The sequence below is a fragment of the Bubalus bubalis genome, chromosome 5 (assembly GCF_019923935.1).
Source record: "Bubalus bubalis isolate 160015118507 breed Murrah chromosome 5, NDDB_SH_1, whole genome shotgun sequence".
NCBI classification, from domain to species: Eukaryota; Metazoa; Chordata; class Mammalia; order Artiodactyla; family Bovidae; genus Bubalus; species Bubalus bubalis.
Window position 1 is genome coordinate 90,244,780 of NC_059161.1, and position 21,154 is coordinate 90,265,933.

Genomic DNA, 21,154 nt, shown 5'->3' on the forward strand with positions numbered 1-21,154 from the left:
TGCAGGTAGATTCTTTCCCAACTGAGCTATCAGGGAAGCCCCTGAATTGGAGCAGCTTTAAAGCTGGTGAGGAGTGGCATATCCTGTGACCCCTAACTATAAATACACAATGAAATCAATGCCAAGAAAAGGCTTAAATCATACATCATGGGGGTTAGAGAGATTCTAAGGGTTGATTCATTCAACCTAGGAGGGTAGACTCTTGTGACATTTGTCCCTGGTCCTTATGGCTGAGAAGGATTCCTTGGAACAGAAATAGAGGTGAGGATGTTCCAAGCCTGCAGGAACCACACCTAACCTATCCCACAAATAGTTACCTACTAACTGGCTGATAAAACTAAGTTTGGCAAAGAGCCTGTGACTCTACAAAGTCACGGCTGGGTGGTGTGAGGGGTTAAATCCCAGATTCCTATTTGAAAACAAGATCTTTGGCTTTCTACCATCCCAAGAGGCCAGCTCAGAGGGCAGTCATACACAACTCTGCAAACAACACTTCATTCTATTTTAGTTTGTAGAGTTGCAAGAATTTTATCTTTGTTCGAACTGAGGCCCCAGATTTAAGTAACCACGCCCAGCTGGGAAACTCTCCAGGCTTGAGCTCCACCTTTGGGTTTCTAAGCTAACTTCTGCCCCATTCCAATCAGATTTTTTTCACAGACCCAGCTCCATCCTTTATGATCAAGCTTCCAATGCTTTACTGTCTGATTACTTTTCCCTCTTTCCAAAGTATAAGACCTCTCTTCTAACCATTATCATTATCGTGTGTGCACTAAGCTGCTTCAATTGTATTTGTGAACCTATGGACTGTAGCTCTTTAAGGCTCCTCTGTCTATGGGATTCTCCAGGCAAGAATACTGGAGTGAGTTGCCATTTTCTCCTCCAGGGGATCTTCCCAACCCAGGGATTGAACTCACGTCTCTTATGTCTCCTGCATTAGCAGGCAGGTTCTTATCACAAGTGCCACCTGGGAAGCCCTATCTTACTATTAGCTATTGAGATCTTACCTGGGCCAGGCAGTGTGCTATGTGTATTACAGCGTCTCCCTTACATGAGATAGGTAATCTTACTATTTCTATTTCACAGAAGAGGAACCAAGGCTTAAAGAGGTTATGTGATTTGTCCAGAGTCACCTGGCTGGTTCAGTGGTGGGGTCCAGTGGAGTCAGGACATGGTTCTTGTCACCACTGCATTGCATTATCCCTACCCCCCCTTCTCTTTCTCGTCAACAGAGAATTCTGTGAAATCTCTGTCACTTATAAGCAAACCATTTTGAAGCATGGCAATCCATAGGTTAAGAGGAACAAACCACCCCGGACTTGCTAGGATCATGTTAACTAAGATTTATTCAACACACTCTGTGTGCAAGGCACCCTGCTATGCACCCATGCACTTTCTCATTTTAATTTTCACGGGAACCTTAGAGAGCAGCAAGATTATCATCTTCTCAACAGGTGAACAAATGGAGGCACAGAGAGGTTAAATAACTGAACTCAGGTCCTCTTAGAAAATGGTGGGTTCAGTGTTTGAACTTTGGTGGTTTGAGGTCAGAGCTCTAGCTTTTTTTTAAATTTACTGGCCTCGAGGCATGTGTGATCTTAGTTCCCCAACCCGGGATGGAACCCATGGCCCCTGCTGGGGAAGCACACAGTCTTACCCACTGGACCACTAGAGGAGTCTCAGAGCTCTAGTTTTCAACCTCTGAGTCATATAGCTCTGGATGAGTTCAGAGTCCCTAACGAGACTCTGACTCAAAGTATCTCCCCCACCTGCCTGCCCCAGAACCTTAAGTGAGAAGCCGTTGGGAGTTGCTGTCTGTTTGCTGGGGAGGAGTGACACAGAATAGCGAACAGCAGGTTCTCACTAAGCCTTGTAACAGGTGATGCAGGGTGGGGAAGGGTAGGGTGGGGAGGCCCAAGACCCAGTGCCTGCCCTCCAGGCTGGAGAGAAGCACGAAGGAGATAAACTCTTCTTCCTGTGCAACTATTATACCAGTTATTGATAGCAGGAGGAAAAGTGGGTAACAAGATGAGATGGTTGGATGGCATCATGGACTCAGTGGACATGAGTTTGAGCAAACTCCAGGAGATAGTGAAGGAAAGGAAAGCCTGGTGTGCTGCATGCAGTCCATGGGGTAGCAAAGAGCTGGACACGACCGAGCAACAACTCTACACTTAAATTGTTCACAAATTTGTCTTTTCAAAGGCTTAATCCTCTTTTGCATCTGGAGTGCTCACCCAGCATGGGGACACATTTAGGCTCTTAAAGCTTGGATAAAAGCCCAAATAACCACATTAACCCAAGGCAAGGATTCCTAGGACAGATGGGCAGTGCTGCACCCAGCCTGAACCAGTCCTTTGGGGATCAGCATTTCCAAGATTGGGAGAAGGAAGGTCTCTGGAAGGACCCAAGGCAGATATGGGTTACCTTCAAATGGATGTTCAACAATGACTGGGGAGATGACCAGGAAGCAAACAGCCTTCAAGTTCACCAGTTTCCCAGGTTTGCCTGAGCTGGCTTTATCATCGGTAACTTTTTTTTAACTGGCCGAGTTACAATATTGTGTTTATAGGCGTGCCTGCCTCCGCAGCAGCCAGCACCTTCCAGCAGTGTGCCCGTCCTCACTGCGCCCGCACTGGGTAGTCAGACTGAACACACCGCCCTCACCATTTATCCAGGTATTACTGTATATACATATAAAATACATAGACTCCCGCCCCCCCCCACCCCCATTTTTTGGCCAAGCCACGCTGCATGTGGGAATCTTACCTCCCCCACTAACGATGGAACCTGTGCCCCCTGCAGTGGAAGCGCGGTGTCTTAACCACTGGACCTTCAGGGAAGACCCTGTATAAGGTATTTTTAAATCATCCGCTCATTTAATTTCCCCTACAACCTGTGATGGACTTCCCACATAGCTCAGTCGGTAAAGAATCTGCCTGCAATGCAGGAGACCAGGGTTTGATCCCTAGGTTGGGAAGATCCCCTGGAGAAGGAAATGGCAATCCACTCCAGTATTCTTGCCTGGAAAATTCCATGGACAGAGGAGCCTGGTGGGCTACAGTTCATGGGGTCGCAAGAGTCGGACACGACTTAGCGACTAAACCACCACCACCACCACAACCTGTGAAGTACTTCTATGTATTTCACTGGTGAGGAAACTGACATCCGGGGTGAAAGCATCTTGTCGGGTACCACTTTGCGCCCCTTTCTCCCGCGCGGGGGCGGGTGGGGAGCTGACCCCCTATCTTAGAGTGGAAGGGCTTCTGGCGCTCCACGCTCTCGGACTCCAAGGACCCCTAAAGCACAGGAATCGAAAAATAACCGTGTTGCGGTCTTGATCTGCAAGTGAAAAAGTTGTTTCGGGGTAAGTTACGCCTGAGATGGAGGCCAAGAAGTGCAGCCCAGGAGGAGAGAATTAAAGAGGAGAGGGGCGGAGGGGGGTGGAGAGAAGGGCGGGAGAGAAGGCCGGAGCCCACGCGCGCGGGGGCCGGGCCGGGGCGGGGCGCGGGGCAGGCGGGGAGGTATTGGCCGGCGCGTCCGGGAGTGGCCCCCGCGCCCGCCCGCCGCCCGCCCCAGGAGCTCGCACGCGCCGCCCCGCGCGGACAGCTGCCGGGCGGTACCTGGATCGCCGGGCGAGCGCGGGGGGCAGAGCCGCCTGCACCCCGCCGCGGGAGAGGAGGCGCGCAGCGTCCAGTTCCGAGGAAGGTAACGCAGCGCGCCGCGCCGGGGTTGGGGGAGGCCCGGGGTGGGGTTCGGGGTGTGTACTACCCGCCCGGGGTCTGGAGCCGAGATGACGCGGGGAGCGGCGAGATGCTCTCGTCGCCCCCCTGCCTGCGCCTCCCCGGACCCGGTCCAGCCGGCTCGCTGTGTTACCTCGGGGAGTTCTCTTTCCCTCCCTGGTACTGGCTCCTCCTCTTTTAAATGAGGGAGTTGCTGTGGTGTGATGCTTTTTGGTTCTGAGTTCTGAAACGCGCTGCCCTTCGTTGGGGCGTCCGGCAAGCGCCCTTGCTTAGTCTCCCACTCGCTGAAGAGCCAACTCTAGTACCCGTGGTGCGAGTCTCCGGGAGGCCGAGGTGCTCGGGTGGGCGGCGGTTCCTTGGGCTTTCGAGGACTGAGCTTAGCTTGGGGCCGGCTGCTGGGTGGACCTGTCTGCAGGTTGCCCCTCGGTTGCTCAGGTGGGGTACGGTGGGGCGTTAGGACCTACCTACAGGTGGGGGCTGGGGAGGGCGAGTTGGGAGCCGATGGTTTCTGCTTGGAAAACAAGCACGTTTGTTTCGGAGTTCTCTGCCTGCAACCAGCCCTTGTCCCGCGGTTGAGTTGTGTATTACAGGAATGGGCTTTATCGTCTTTTCAAAGTGGAGAAACCAACTGCTTCAGCAGCCAATACAGCGGGCTCCACCAGCCTGTAGGAAGTGGGCCCCTGTCTCTGCCCCCACCCCGCCTCCTCCCGCTTCCCTTTCCTCCCGCCTCCCTTTGTAAAGCCCCTTTGACTTCGAGGGGGCTCCCTTCCTGTCTGCATGAAAAGTCCTCGTTTTCACTTATTGCTGGTCTGTGACCAGCAGGCTCCAGGGCTTGGGTTCTGGGTTGAGATGGAAGCAGAGATAAGAAGTGACTATGAATCATGCTGCCAGCCTCCACCACGCGGGGATGTGCAGAGGAAGCCCCAGACAGACAGACACACACACTCTGGAAGGCGGGATGGATTCCAACTGCTGTTCAGCTTCCTGTCCCCTTGGCAGGCATTCCCAGCAAGGCAGGCAGGTGTCTGCAGGATGGAGCCGCCACCCAGGGGAGGAGAGCTGAGCGGAGCAGAGGGCCCTGGTGGGTTTCTGTAGAAGGTCCCCTGCGGGTCTCTCCCGTCTCTTTCCCTCTGCCCTGTAGCCCTTTACTAGATTCCAGGGCCCATCAGAAGCAGAGGAAGGGGCCATGGAGGTGGCAGGATTGACTTTATGGGAGCCCTTATGGGACAGATACTCTTTGTTGTGTAAAACAACATATCTTTAATTCTCTCTGAGCTATGTGAGGGCTAGGATACTGGTATTCACTACATTTTACAGATAAGAAACTGAGGCTCAGAAAACTTGCTTCCCTTAGTCACATAGCTAGTAAATGGCCAAGCTGGGATTCAAATCCAATCTTTCTGATTCGAAAACCTGTGTTCTCCACCCGCACCACCCCCGCCGCCGCCCCCCCCCCCCCGCCTTTTTTTTTTTTTTTTTGGTGCTCTGTGAGTAAGGGCGAGTTGGCATAGAAACAGCAGAAATGACTGTTACTAAGCTCACACGAGGTGCCGGGCGCCACTCAAAGCACTTTGGAGGTGTTATGTCACTTAATGTGCGAGGGATCCGGTCATTCTGGTGGGAATCTGGGATGCGTTAGGCTCTCTCCAGCGGCAGCCCCCTTACAGAACGCCCCTGCCTGATCCGGCCCAGCTGCTGGTGCCTGGATGGGGTGGGGGCCCTGTTTGCTCTATCCTAGAGGTGGTTTGAGGTCTAGTGAAAGATTGATTGTCCACAGCTGATCCGTTAGACCTGACCGTTGGGTTGTGAATGATCCCACTGTCCACTGAAAGGCCTTTCTCAGGCTTCGCTCAATAAACATTTGTGGAATGAATGAATTAGCACGTTGTGCAGAGTGGTCTGCCGTCCTGCAGAAGTGGGCAGTGGCAGCCTGGGGCCCCCACCATCCTCAGAACCCTAGGATGCCAGGCCAGATTGTTTTCCTCCTCAGGTGAGGAAGGTAGGTGAATTGTGCCCCTGTGGGCTTACAGACTACCCTGGTAATACGTTGACTGGCACCTGTTTTGTAAAGGAGTTTTCAAGATAGTGGATGAAGACAAATTTGACTTTTTAAAAAGTGAACTGGAAAAATGACTTAGTTTTAATCAGGTTTCTGCTCTTTCAAGAAGAGGGGAAAATAGGATGGTACTCTTCGTGTTCCAGCTTCCCAGACTTCTCCATAAAAAAGTCTCCAATAGCAAAGAAGCCTGGCAACTGCTCCTGCGCATTGGGGTATGTAGTTCAGATGGGCCCCAGCAAGCTTGAAAATGGTTTTAAGGTTTTATGCAGTTTTTATGTGATTCCATATGCTTGTTAGGTTTGTTTTTTTATATACAAATATTTGTATATAGTTTTTTTCCCCAAAATATTTGTGTAAAATTGGTGCCCTGGCATATTGCTTTATATTCTTGGGGGCTGAGGGGACCCAAGTGGAGAAGCAGGGCAAAGGTTCTGGTCTCGGGGCTTTAAGTATTGTTTGCATTTTCTGTTCACTTGGTTCACAGTAATAGAGCTTCCCAACCTTCTGTGATGATTACCTCTTTCCCCATTTTTCGGAGTGAAGAACATATTTAAAAAATAAAAACAATCATTGTTTCCCCTCCCCCAAGTCTTATTAAGATACAAGTGATACACACACTGCATAAGTCTAAGGTGTGCCAATGATGATGTTCTATGTACATATGTTGCTCCTATTTTTCTTGCAGTGAGGGCGTTTGCAATTTCCTCTTAGCCACTTTCAAGTATGTAATACATACTGTGGTCACCATACTGTATGTCAGATCCTCAGATCTTACTCATCTTATAACTGGAAATCTGTATTCTTTGGCCAGTATCTCCTCATTTCCCCCACTCCCCAGCCTTTGGCAGCCATCATTCTACTCTGTTTCTAGGAGTTTAGCTTTTTTAAGATTCTCCATAAAAGTGAGATCATTACTGTTTGTTTTCTTATTATCCAAACTGTACCTGTTCATTGTAGAAAAAGATAAAGGACAGATTAGCATTAATAACAGTAATACATCTGTACTCGGAGACAACTAATGCAAAACTTAACGTAGCCTTTCATATCTTTCTCTGCAGCTATACAAGTACATTTTTTTTTAAATGAACAAATGAATATAACCCTTACTTTTGACTCGATTATTGTCAGAGCTAAGAGCCATTTCAAATCGTTTTGAATAATTAAAGCCGTCATAAAGGTTACTCCTTTTGTGAACCCAAAAGTTCGTCCCCTGGGGTTCCCCTGTGTTGTTAGTTTCCAGTACAAGTGCCTGTGAGCGGGGGCTGCTGCTGAGGTTATGGGGTCAAGCTGTGCTCCTTACGTAGCTCTAGTATCTTGAATGTCTCAGGTGTAACCGAAAAGGTAGGTCTTCACTGTTGTTGACCTGGAACATGTGAGCAGAAAATTCTAAAGCTAAATTGCCCAGTGGGGAGGAGGGAGCCGTAGATAAGGTCATTGCTCCAACATTGCATTTTAGTACCTGTGTGGCTTTGGGTAGTTTTTGTGAACGAGCTTTTCCTTTCATAAATTGGGACACCTGCTTGATTTTTCTCCACCAAAGTCATTAGGAGGACTGAGTGTCAAATGTTGTTTGTTATCTGAATTGCCTGTCAATGTATATGCAATTGAAGCTAACTTGAAGGTTGGGCAAAAGCATTGTTGGCCTTTATAAAATGCTGGGCTCCAACTCTTGGGGTTCACATCAGTAGGACTTAATTGTGATGCAGACTCTCTACTGGATCCCTACTGTTTTCTGCAGAGAATATAGGATTCCTGGATGGCTGGCATTTCACTAGTCTTCATCACAATCCTGAAGAGAAGACAGAACACAGCCCTTCTCACAGAGTCAAAACAGGCTTGCCATTCTAGGAAGCTGTTCCTCTGCACAGGGAGTGCAGGGCTCCCGAGGGCTGGCTCTCACTGCCTAAGGCAAGGTCCAGGCGTGCTGAGGGGAGGCCGTGAGAGCAGCTGGAGAGGTGAGGTGTACCTGAGGACAGCAGCAGCTCCTGCAGTCGGGCTACTCACAGGCAGGCACCAGCTCCCGGCAGCGGAACGGGCTCTGCCTTGGGAAGCGGACGGCTCAGCTTCTGCCTGGCTCATGGACATGCTGTGAGATCCGGGGTTACTCAGGTCCTCTCCCTGATTCTTGCTTTTTTTTTTTTTAAGGAAAGATTGTTTATTTGGCGGTGCAGAATCTTAGTGTGGCCTGTGGGTTCTGGTTTCCTGACCAGGTATAGAACCCTGGGCCCCCTGCATTGGGACCAAGGAATCTGAGCCACTGGACCATCAGGAAAGTCCCAGTTTTTTTTAATCTATAAAATGAAGGAGTTGGACCAGTTGAAGTTCTTTCCAGTCTTAAATATCTGTACTGCTGCTCACTGCTTAGTCGCTCAGTTTGTCCAACTCTCTGTGGCCCCATGGACTGTAGCCTGCCAGGCTCCTTGGTACATAGAATTTTCCAGGCAAGAATACTGGAGTGCATTGCCATTTCCTACTCCAGGGGATCTTCCTGACCCAGGGATCGAACTTGCATCTCATGCATCTCCTGCATTGGCGGAGAGATTCTTTACCACTAGTGCTGCCTGGGAAGCCCACCCATAAATGTCTAGGACTCTGGGTTATTTTCCATTCACATTTGCCCAGATAGAAGCTTGGTAGAGAATGACTGCATCCGGATGAATCAGATAGGAGCTCCACTGGTACTATCAGTTAGCACGCGTTACTTACACAGATAAATCAGGAGTCAGAAAGAGCTCCCGCTTCCGGTTGCTTTCAGGGCCCTCTCATGATTTTCCGAGGGTCTCCCCAGCCAACTGCCCTCATGGAGAACACATGGTCCGCAGATCATCGAGGGGAGAGTTGTTTCTGCTCATCTATCTGTTAAACTCTTAATCTAGAACTTCCTCAGATTATAGAAGGGAGAACTGCTTTGGGACTACTTCTGGTTGACAGAAGTACGATGAAAACAGGTTATTTATGTTGATAAGGCCATGCGTGTCACTCCCACTCACTTCTGAAATCACTAAATACAGTACTTTTGTCTGGTACCCCCTGGGTACTGGGCTTCCCTCATAGCTCAGTTGGTAAAGAATCTGCCTGCAATGTAGGAGACCTGGGTTTGATCCCAGGGTTGGGAAGATCCCCTGGAGAAGGAAATGACAAGCCACTCCAGTATTCTTGCCTGGAGAATCCAATGAACAGAGGAGCCTGACAGGCTACTGTCGATGGGGTTGCAAGAGTCGGACACGACTTAGCTACTAAACCACCACCACCACCCTGGGTACTTGGTCCTGGCTGAGGACTAATGCAGAAAGTGGGAGTGAGCAGCACGCAGAACTGTAGGAATGGTTGAGGCAGAGAGGAAGGAAGAGAGGAGAGGAGCGCATGCCGGGTGTGGTTGGAATACCGCGGAGATGAAAAGCCCAATTTGGGGAAAAACTGACCCTCTAAGGGCTTGGAGTCTCTGATTTAATTCTGCCTCCAGTTGCCCGGCACTCAATGGGAATTTAATGAAGTGTTTTTAATGAATTAATACATGAACAAAGGGAAGAATGAATGAGTCACTCTTCTGAAATGAAGTCTTGAAATTCGGTATAAGAAGCACTTACCACTTTGCTAAGAAGCAAAACCACCTTCCTATGCATTATCCCTCATAACGGTGTGAGCGATTACAGGCCAGAATAAAAGCGTTTCCGGATGTCATGACTTTGTAGACATTTTGCAACAACTAGTGGAAACAGATTTGCTTTATTATTCCTAGATAAGTTCTCTTTCTATAAGTGTATCAAGGCATATTCGAGAGAGGGGTATAAGAGCTAGTAAATGGTACCACAAGTTCGCATTGTGAGTTGGAGAAACAAGGGCATTGCTTAGCTCTGGGGCGAATAGGCGTTCTTGTTTCCCTTGTAGAGTATTGTCTTACTGTAACCCCTGGTGTAGCTGACACCATCAGCTTCTGATCAGACAGATGTGTCTTGTGTCGCCATTACTCACAGCCACAGGCGCCTGGGGTCTGCTGCCGCTGGCTGAGTCAGATGATTAAAACCCAGGGCTGTGAGGCTGAGGGCAGGGTCCGGACCCCTGGCCAAGCCAAGGCGCTCCGTCAGATCCGTGCCTCAACCGCTCCGCCAGCCGTCTGCACTGGGAGGAATGAACTGTGGCGCGTTAGATTCTTTAGGGCAGAATCGTCACCCCTGCTGGTTTTAGGCTAATCATTGGGGTTTTAGTAATAAAAAGCCTGGCTCACAGACTTGGAGAATGAATTTATGGTTACGGGGGCGGGGGCGGGGGGGAAGGGTAGCAGGGACGGGTGGACTGGGCGCTTGGGATTGACATGTACGCATTTTTATTCGTTCGTTTCTGTTCGGCTGTGCCGGGTTTTGGTTGCTGCGTGGGGGCTGCACGTGGGCCTTCTCTGTTTGTGGCGCGTGGGGGCTTCTCTTCCTCGTATCTGGGGGGCTTCTCTTCTTGCGGAGCAGGGGCTCAGTGGTCGCGGTGCACAGTGTAGCTTGCCCCGCAGCGTGTGAGCTCTTCCTGCCTCAGGGATCGAATCCATGTCCCCTGTATTGGCAGCCGGACTCTTAACCATTGGACCAGGGAAGTCCCTCACGCTGTTATGTTTAAAATAACCAACAAGGACCTACTATATAGCTTATGCCTACTATCTATACCTTCTATATAGCATAGGGAACTCTGCTCCATATTCTGTAATAACCTAAATGGGAAAAGAAGAAAAGAGAAAAAGAGACAAAGGATCTTGGTTTTCAGTTTAATTCTTTGATTCTTGATAGAATGGATTCTAGGGTTGTTTTAGGTCTACCGTCTTGGGACATGTTGAGGGGTGCATCCTGAGACCTTATCACCATTTCCTTAATGTGTCTGTAAAATGTCAGTGATCAGACCTGCCTCACAAAGTTGTTCAGAGGATTAAATGAGATCATTTATTTAATGTGGGCGGCTGATGCCCACCCAACAGTGGTCTAAAACTTTCTCCTTATCTTGGAGGCAGCAAGGAACTAATGGAAGTATCTCAATATTGTATGTGAAATAACTAGATTTTAGAATAGTAACACTGTTCAAAGTTTGAAAGGTGGATTTGAGGTTGCTAGAAGGGACGCTTGTTTGGACTTGTGGGTACAGATAAGATATTTTAAAGCTTTTGGTAAAAGGTACTTGGTAGAGAATGGTACTGCTATTTAATTCGGGACTTCTGTAGGAAGGTATAAGGCTTCCTTGGTGACTCAGATGGTAAAGAATCTGCCCGCAATGCAGGAGACGGGGGTTCAATCCCTGAGTCAGGAAGATACCCTGGAGAAGGAAATGGTAACTCACTCCAGTGTTCTTGCCTGGGAAGAGGAGCCTGGTGGGCTACAGTTCATGGGGTCGCAAGACCTGGACACAACTTAGCGACAAAACCACTGCCTTAGGAAGGCATATATGTGTTGAAAAATGGTAATGTCATATACTAACCTATGGACTGGACCACACTGGAGATCAGTAATTCCATAAATGATAAATATGTCCTTCCTTGTGAAGTGAAAGTCTCTTAGTTGTGTCTGACTCTTAGTCATGTCTGTCTCTTAGTCGTGTCTGTATAGTCCATGGAGTTCTCCAGGCCAGAATATTGGAGTGGGTAGCCTTTCCCTTTTCCAAGGGATCTTCCCAACCCAGGGATCGAACCCAGGTCTCCTGCATTGCAGGCAGATTCTGTACCAGCTGAGCCACCAGGGAAGCCCATGTCCTGCCTTGGAGCTAAGCATTTACCACTTTTAAAATAAGAACCTGGGTTCGCTTTTGGCAAAATGATTGAGGCTTGGCCCCAGAAAGAACGTTTACGGCCCTTTTCCATATTTCCAGAATTGAAGTTCTGCGAATTGTTGACAGCCAGTACATGCTGAATTTGGTTAGTGCTTTGCAGAATTTCTTGTGCTCATCAGGCACCACTGTGGTTAGCAGTCTCTGAGTTTCCTGGCGGGGGAGGAGCAGGGAGGCATGGGCCACAAAAACCCTTATCTGTGGGCAAATCGCAAGAAACTGAGTGGCCCTTTTCCCCGAGCCATCAGCGTCAGACAGCACACACGGGTGTGTGTGTGTATGTTTCTAGGTCTCTGTTTATGTTGACCAAGTGTTGTCTGCTTCATGCAGGCCAGAGGGAGAACCTGACACATCCCGGGAGTTCCCCAGGGAGGAGCCCCTGGGGGGATCAGCCGTGGTTGCCAGGGGTGCCGAGATGTGGCAAGGATCGCCCGCTTCCCACCTGAAGCAGGTGGTGGCCCCGAGCCAGGGGCGCAGAGGGGAGGCGGCTCCGCCTGTCAGAAGGCTCCGGGGACAGATGTTCGTGGAACCAGGCACAGGTGTCCACCTGGTGTTTGCGGAACTGCGGGTGGAGTGGGTCTGCTCACTTTTTCTGTCTGCTAACCTTTTTCCCAAGGTCAGTCTCTGAGCTGTCGGGGACTGGTACCAAGTCTCAGGCTGATGGGTGGTACATGGGGGGTGAGATGCCCACATTCACCTCCCAGGGGTGCCTCACCTTGGGCTTCCGGAAGGTGAGAACTTTGAACCTGTCTTCCTTCAAGCGCCACGCCCCAGGTTCTTCTCACTGGGATAATCAGGCAGAGGGAAGAATCTTTGATAGAGGTGGGTTCGGTCTCCTCTGAGACCACAGGCACCCAGACAGATGAGCCGTGGGTGAGAATGGCCAGCTCTGAAGAGTGTGTGTGTGTGTGCTTGCACATGTGTGCTTCACTACCTAGAGGTAGTGAATGACATGTTTAGAACAGTAGGATTGGTTGGTCTTTGCAATTTTGTTGGTATTCTTTTTAAACTATTATTAAACAGTGCACATTTGTTGATAAAGGGACAATATCCTCTGGGGGCTTCCCTGGTGGCTCAGATGGTAAAGAATCCACCTGCGATCCAGGAGACCCAGGTTCGATCCCTGGGTCCAGAAGACCCCCTGGAAGAAGAAATGGCAACCCACTCCAGTATTCTTGCCTGGAAAATCCCATGGACAGAGGAGCCTGGTGGGCTACAGTCCATGGGGTTGCAAAGAGTCAGACACGACTGAGCCACTAACACACACACATGCTCTGAGGGAAAGAATATCAGACTTAGAGACAAGAGTTCATTCATTCAGCAAATACTCGGTATTTAGTGTGCTAGAGATTGTTCAGGCTCAGAGTCCAGTGGGGAAAGCATCGGTCTATAACTGCATGCATTGTGGTGTTAATAGTCAGCTATGAGCATTGAGAGAGGTGAGTGGTAAGAGGGAAGTGGGAGCAAGTGCCAAGGGCTTCCTGGAAGAGGTGATACTTGAGAAGAGGCTTAAGAGATGAAGAGGGGTCAGGAAGTTAAGAGGCCCAGGAACTAGTGTGGTGGGCACAGTTTCATGTATAAGGCAAGCTTGGCCAGAACGGAGGCCAGTGAGGTAGGGAGTGGGCTGAGCTTGGAGAGATTTGTCCATCTCATTAAGGAGACCGGACTTCATGAAATCCAAGCCTGTATTCTTTGCTGTGTGAAGATTGGGCAAGCGTTTCCTCTCGGAGCCTTAGTTGCCTTATTAGTAATATAGAGATGGTAATGATTGCCTGACTTTATCTCATAACATGACAGTGAGACTCAAATAAGATACTAATAATGGCCAACAATTATTGAACACTCACAGTGTGCCAGAGAGACTCTGCATTAAACTCTTTTCATGAATTAGCTCACTGAGTTCTCATCACAACTTAATGAGATAGGTACTACTATTAAGCCCATTTCATAGATGAGAAATCTGGGGCAGTGAGGTTAAGTACCTTGTCTCAGATCATAAAGCTAATAATACATAGTAGAGTCAGGATTCGAACTGAGGTATTCTGGCCCCAGAGTGCTTCTTAGTTGTGTGTGAGTGGATATGCTTGAGTTTATAGTGTGGTCTCTCTGCCAAGCTTAAGAGCTCAGTCATGTTTGCTTGAGGCTGATGAAATTCACAGCTCTGGGCTCGACACGTGCAGTGTGTGGCTTCTCCTCTGCTCCAGCTGATCCTCTAAGCTGGCTTCTTCCACATATGCCGTTCTAGCCACGACCTCCTTCCTGAGCACTGGTTCCTCTTCTCCATCAGAGTTCTAGATACTTCACTGAATTCTCTGCCCGGCTCTTTTTTACTGTAAAAATACTTTTTACCTTTAACCTGGCTGCCCTTCAGGCACTCCTGGTTGAATGTGCTAATACCGAAGTTGAGAGTTTTGAGTCTTGTTTGATTCTTGCATCTTCTGAGGAGCGTTGTTACTGCTTTTTCTCGATGTTGCTCCCATTGAGAGCAACATTTATGTTTCACCTCTCTGTACCTCCCAGCTCTCTGACTTTTGGGAGAACTACTGCAAAAGCCTTAGCCCTTTTGATTACAGTCAGTCCTCTCCTTCATGTATACTAACGTAGCATGTTTAAAAAAGAAAAAAGAAAAAAAAAAAAAAGAAACTCACACACAGACTCCCCACAGCATAAAAGACAATCTCCTTCATTCTACATTTGAGATCCATGTTTTAGATTGTTCTGGTTTTTAGTGGGGTATGTGCCTGCCAATACAGGAGATGAAGATTCCATCCCTGGGTTGGGAAGATCCCCTGGAGTAGAAGATGGCAACCCACTCCAGTGTTATTGCCTGGAGAATTCCATGGACAGAGGAGCCTGGCAGGCTTCAGCCCATGGGGTTGCAAAGAGTCAGACATAACTGAGTGACTGAGCACACGCACACACACATGCACACACACACACACACACACAGTTCCTTTACAATGTTGTGTTAGTTTCTGCTGTAATCAAAATGAATCAGCTATACATATACATTCATCCACCCTTCCTTCGATTTCCTTCCTGTTTAGATCACCACAGATCATTGAGCAGGCTCCCTGTGCTATAGTAGTGTATATATGTCAATCCCAATCTCCCAATTCATGCCACCCTCTCTTCCCACCTTGGTATCTATACATTTGTTCTCTATGTCTGTCTCTGTTTCTGCCTTGAAAATAAGTTCTTCTGTACCATTTTTCTAGATTCCATGTATACGTGTTAATATGCAATATTTGTCTTTCTGACTTCTGTTTAGAGTCTTATCTTTCACTGTCCTCTTCTATGAACCTAATCTTCCAATCAGACCATATTTCCCTTTCTCTACAGCAGCCTCTGTGCATTGTTCACATAGCTTCCTGTCTGTGCCTGAAATGATACTTTTATTTCTCTTCTTGAGCTCTTCCCAACCCTGCCACTTACTCTCAAATCTTACCTGTCCTAAAATCTGCAGCCCTGTGGTATTTCTTACCCAAATCTTCCTGGTTCGTCACAGCAGGAAGTTTTTTCTCCCTTCTCTGGCTGGTTTGGCTTCCACCTCTTTTATGGTCGTCATCACACACCACCTTGTGTTAGCATTCTTTGTGTATTCATCTTATCTTCCCTATTGGCCTGAAATTTCTTAGAGGGCTGGGACTTGCTGGTATTTCCTTAAAGCCTGGAACCCAGCAGGCTGACACAGTCCAAATATGCTGAAATAATATATTTTGAAACCCTAAGTTATATTCACTTTTTAAAAAGAATTTAGTGGTCAGAGGGTAGTTATGAGTTAGATATCTGGGGTTTTGGTTTGTGACTGCAGGAAACGATTAACATAGTGAGCCTGAGACTGCTTGTCCTTAGAAATGCCTGCTTGCAAGGCTAGTCCTTGACTGGTATCTGGGAACCTGGATCTCAGAAGGGTTCCCACCACTTACTCTTTCCCCAGCACTCACTGTACCTAAACTGTGCAACAATGTAGTATATGCCGAGGACCTGCTTTCTTTCTGGGAGTCTGGAATTTGGGTACACACCAGCCAAAGGGAATCCATGTTGACCAGTCCCCAGTAAAAGCCCCTGGGCACTAATTCTCTAATGAGCTTCCCTGGTTAACATTTCACACATGTTGTCACAACTTGTGTGTATGACTCAGCTGAAATAGGCCTCTTGGAAGCCCATGGCTGGTTTTTACCAGTCTTCACCTCATCTAGCTTTAGTCTTTGCTGATCTTGCTTTGTACCCTTTCATTGTAATAAACCATGACCGTGGGGATGACGTGTACGCTGCCCTGTGAGTCCCCACCCTGAACCATCAAGAACTTGGGGCTGGTCTTGGGAATCCCCTCAACACACCATGAAATGCCACAAATGCAGAACCAATCCTTTGGTTTTTTGTGTTGTTTTTTTTTTTGGCTAAAAGTTCAGAGTTATTAAAGTTTCAGAGAGGTTTCAGCTTCTTACATAAGAGGGGAACCCAATTCTTAAGACTGCTTGCATATGGGATGTGCATGTACATGGCGCTCTGCAAGGTAAAGCTGAAACCTTCTTGGTTGTCTCTGTAAAATTTGTGTGAGAAAGAAGTATTGGAGGAGGTTTGATTTTTTTTCATAACATTTCAAATACTGTCTTAAAAATGTTATTTATTGGACTAGGGTTTTAGAAAAACTAGTGGCGATATTAGCCTGGGATCCACCCATTCTTATGATTCTTCTAAATTAGGAGTTGAGTGCCTTGGGACATTTTTCCTGCCTGAAAATAAGGGGTGGACAGGGCATCCATAATATTAAAATGCTATGGTGTGGGACATCAGCTAGATGCTTAACATGAATCGTTTTCTCAAAGGTAGGAATTTTCAGCTGTACAATTTAGTTAATGAAAACGAAAATGAAACCAGAGTCACACAGTCCCTGTAACCCTGGAATTCAAGCCTATGTACTTTTTCTTTTTCCATTGTCCTGCCTGAACACAATGGTGGGACTTCAAGAATAATAATCATTATATGAGCTCATTTACAAGTGGGTAAATATTTCTTTTTAAAATACTTATTATTTGGTCTTAGTTGCAGGATCTTCCATGCGTCATGTATGGGCTTAATTGCCCTGAGGCATGTGGTATCTTAGTTCCCTCACCAGGGATTGAACCTACATTCCCTACATTGCAAGGCAGATCCTTAACCACTGGAGTCCCTAAGTGGTTAAATCTTACCTGCACCTCAGTCAGTGTTTTGAGAAGTTTTATCTTCTGGAGCTGGAAGGTTTGGGAAAGGAGGAAATTTCCCTGGTGATGATGGCTTCTGTGCATGCCCTAGGCTTTGAGCTGCCTTTCCAGGGTCCTGCGGGGCTTGCAGCAGGGGGACTGTCCTGACTGTGTTCACGTGGCCCGGGCGTGTGCTGCAGTCCGTGAATGGGTGGTGGGCAGACATAGCCTGCTCTGTTGTTTTGTCAGTTTCAGAGCAGGTGTGACTGAAGTCTTTCTTCCCGACAGTTTTGCTCAAAAACATATCTGGGAACAACCTGCTTTATTAAATTTGAAAGTAAATGGAGAGGCTTTTTTTTTAATTTTTATTTTGTATTGGAGTATAGCTGATTAACAATGTTATGATAGTTTTGGGTGGACAGCAAAGGGATTCAGCTATACATGTACATGTATCCATCCTTCCCTAAACTCCCCTCCCATCTGGGCTGCCACATAACACTGAGCAGAGTTCCCTGTCCTATACAGTAGGACCTTATTGGTTACCCATTTTAAACATAGCAGTGTGCACGTCCACCCCAAACTCCCTAACTATCCCTTCTCCTCTGCCCCTTGGCAACCATAAGTTAATTCTTTAAGTGAGAGCTATTTTTTTTTTTTTTAGGAATAGAACTATAAGAAGGAAAATAGAAATGGGTGATTTTAAATACACGATGCAATACTACTCAGCCACAAAAATGAATGAAATTGGGTCCTTTGTAGAGACATGGATGGACCTAGAAATAGTCATATAGATGAAGTAAGTCAGAAAGAGAAAAACAAATATCAGCGTATTAACGTGTGTATATGGAATCTAGAAAAATGGTATAGATCTTATTTGCGAAGCAGAAATAGACGTAAAGAACAAATGTATGGGTGCTAAGGGTAGGATGAATTGGGAGACTGGGATTGACGTACATGCACGATTGATGCTACCTGTAAAATAGAGAACCAGTGAGAGAACCTACTGGATAGCACAGGAAACTCTCCTCAGTGCTCTGCGGTGACCTAAATGGGAAGGAAATCCAAGAAAGAGAAGATGTATGTATAGCTGATTCACTTTGATGTACAGAAGAAACTAAACATTGTAAAGCAACTATAATGAAATGAATTTTTAAAAAGAAATGGAGTAATTTGGGGTGCCCTAGTCTTGTTAGTTTCATCTTGGGAAATGTTTTTTATGTAACATCGCTTCTGGATGATTAGCATATTTCAATAAGGAAACAAGGCCTTGGACTCCACAGTATAGTACAAAGTACTGAGTGTGAGCACTGACAAGGAACACAATTAACGTTTGTTGAATAAATACAATTGGGGGCAAGTGTCTTACCTCTGTTGCTGTCCAACGGATGGAGTCACTTGGGCCCCAGTTCCCATTCGTGTGCTTCTGCTGAGGAAGGGAAGATTCTCTTTTTTTTAGATCAGATGTTGAACCTGGGGCCAGGCCATCATCATTTCAGAGAATGGAATACAAATGGCTTCTTGGGGGATGAGACTTGATTTGTGATGCTGAGCATAGATTTAGTGGTAGAGGTAATAATAATAGCAGCTAGTACTTAGTGTTTATTATCCAAGACTAAATGCTTTACGCATACAGACCCATCTAATCCACACGTCATATTTTTAAGTAGATATTTTACCAGTGAGGAAGCTAAAATGCAGAGAGGCTATGTAGCTTGCCCAAGGTCACATGTAAGTGGTAATTCTGAAATGTAAATGTGGATACCAAAGAGCAGCCACTAACCTTTCTTCAGTCATATTATAAAGGAATAGGAACCTAAATATTTTTCCCCAATTTTTTTATTGGGGTAAAATTCACAAAAATTTATCATTTTAACTTTTTCTAAGTGTTCAGTGGCCTCAAACACATTGACAGTGTTGTGCAACATTGACCACCATCCATCTCCATAACTCTTTCCATCTTATAAAGCTGAAATTCTGTACCTGTTCAATAATAAGTCCTCATTTCACCCTATTCTTGTGTGTGTGTGCTCTGCCACTCGGTCTTGTCCGACTCTTTGCAACCCTCTGGACTGTAGCTCACCAGGCTCCTCTGTCCGCGGGATTCTCCAACCAAGAAAACTGGAGTGGGTTGCCATTTCCTCCTGCACGGGGTCTTCCTGACCCAGGGATCAAACCCTTGTCTCCTGCATTGGCAGGCAGATTCTTTACCACTGAGCTGCCAGGGACGCCCCACTGTATTCTTACCCCTGGCAACCACATTCTGCTTTCTGCTTCTGTGATTTGATTACCCTGAGCTTCCATCTATGGGGTCGTACAGAGTCGGACACATCTGATGTGACTTAGCAGCAGCAGCACCTCATGTAAGTGGCATCACACAGTATTTCTCTCTTTGTGACTGGTTTATTTCACTTAGCATAATATCCTCAAAGATCTCCCATATTGTAGCATATATCAAAATTCCCTTCCTTTTAAAGGCTCAGTAACATTCCATTATATTTTGTACACAGATTTACCACATTTTATGGTAAAATTATAACTTATCACATTTTGTTTATCCATCAGTGGATACTTGGGTCGCTTCTACTTTTTAGCTGTAGTGAAAAATGCTGCTGTGAATGTGTATAAATGCTGCTTTATACAGGTGTATAAAGATCTCTTTAAGACCTTGCTTTCAGTTCTTTTGGGTATATACCCAGAAGTGGAATTGCTGGATCATATGGTAATTCTACTTTTCATTTTTTGAGGAATGGCCATACTGTTTTTCACAGAAACTATACCATTTTGTACTCCCACCAGCTCTGCACAAGGGTTTAATTTCTCCATATCCTTGCCACCACTTTTTTTTCCTTGATAGTAGCCATTCTAATGGATGTGAGGTGGTATCTCATTGCAGGTTTAATTTCATTTCCCTAGTGATTAGTGTCTTCTTCAGAGAAACGTCTAGTCATTTGCCCATGTTTCATCGAGTTGGCTTTTTTGTTGTTGAGTTTTAGGAGTTCTCTTGTAAATTTTGGATGTTAATTCCTTATCAGATACATGATTTTCAGATTTTTTTTCCATTCTGTGGGGTGCCTTTTTACTCTGTTGATAGTGTTTTGATGAACAAAACTTTGAAATTTTCATGAATTTCAACTTGTCTACTTTTTTCTTTTGTTGCCTGTGCCTTTGGTGTCACAGTTAAGAAGTCACTGCCAAATGCAATGTCCTGAAGCTTTTGTCCAGTGTTTTCTTCTGAGAAGTATATGTTGTAGGTCTTATATTTAGGTCTCTGAACCATTTTGAGTTAATTTCTGTATGTGGTGTTAGGTAAGGGCCCAACTTCATTATTTTGCATATGGGTATGCGGTTTTCCCGGCATTATTTGTTGAAAAGACGGTCCTTTTTCCATTGAATGTCCTGGTACCCTTGTCACAAGTCATTCGAGGAATCCTAGACATTTTGAAAGGCCATCTAGTTCTTGTTATTTCTTTGCTTTTTTATTAAAAGAAAAGTACAAGTGAAATGTATTTCTTTCCATGAATTCCTGGAGCAATTTCTAGAAATTCTGCTTTTTCTTTTAGGTCTATATAAACCTTAACAACTATTTGAAAGAAATGAAAATTCATGTTTGAGTCTTTTTATACTTTCCCGCCTAACATAATGTTATTTTTTTTTCTTCCCTCAAATACCAGGCAAATAGTAGAAATCAAGCTCAAACAAGCAGGAAAGACTTCATAAACTCAAGTTCCCTCACTGGGGGACCAGTTCATGGAGAGACATGACCCCCAGTTGAGAATCTGGATTCTTCTGAATTTTGTGATATGAAAGTCTATTCTGTGACCCTGAGGAAATGGGAGATTTTATTGCTTGTTTTGTTGTCTTTTAGAGTTGAATATGCATTTTCAAGTCATTGGAGCATGGGAGTTGAGGAACTGTGAGCTCTTTTCTCTAATGAGTTTCACAGCATCATTAATTAAAGATGGCAAAGCATAAACTTCCCATTTGGACATGTTTCCAGTTATGCTGCACTTGTTTTTCAGACCACATGGTTATTTTTAATTGACTATTTTGTGGGGTTCATATTTGCATTGAGAGAGTGTGCTGACTAAAACAATATGGAAATGCCATTGCTTGCCAGATTCCAGCCACAGATTCTCTAACCTTTTTTTGGTAATAGGAGTTTTCATTTGTGCAGAACTAAACAGAATGACAACTGTGAGGCCCTAACCATGGAAATGCCTGTTTATTTGCCTGTTGGAACAATTTCCATGACAGAAAGTGTCGAGAGCATGCCCTTGATTTTTAGGGACAGGTTTATAAAACATCAGTTATGAGATATATCGGTTTACATTTCATGGATGTTTTGAAAATTTGATGTGGCTGAAACTTCTCCACGT

The 21,154-nt window shown here is 46.2% G+C and overlaps 1 protein-coding gene across 16 annotated transcripts in view; it reads left to right on the plus strand.

Moving 5' to 3' along the window:
- Nucleotides 1–3,542: 3,542 nt before the first annotated feature.
- SYTL2 (synaptotagmin like 2) overlaps nucleotides 3,543–21,154 on the plus strand; it is a 119,195-nt gene continuing 101,583 nt past the window's right edge. For 9 of the 16 annotated variants that reach the window (XM_025286225.3, XM_045165800.1, XM_025286226.3 and 6 more), the window contains exon 1: nucleotides 3,547–3,705. The gene's annotated coding sequence lies outside the window, so the exon portion shown is untranslated. Of the gene's footprint in view, nucleotides 3,706–21,154 lie in introns of all 16 variants that reach the window. The other 7 variants (XM_025286235.3, XM_025286236.3, XM_025286238.3 and 4 more) reach the window with 3 other exon arrangements.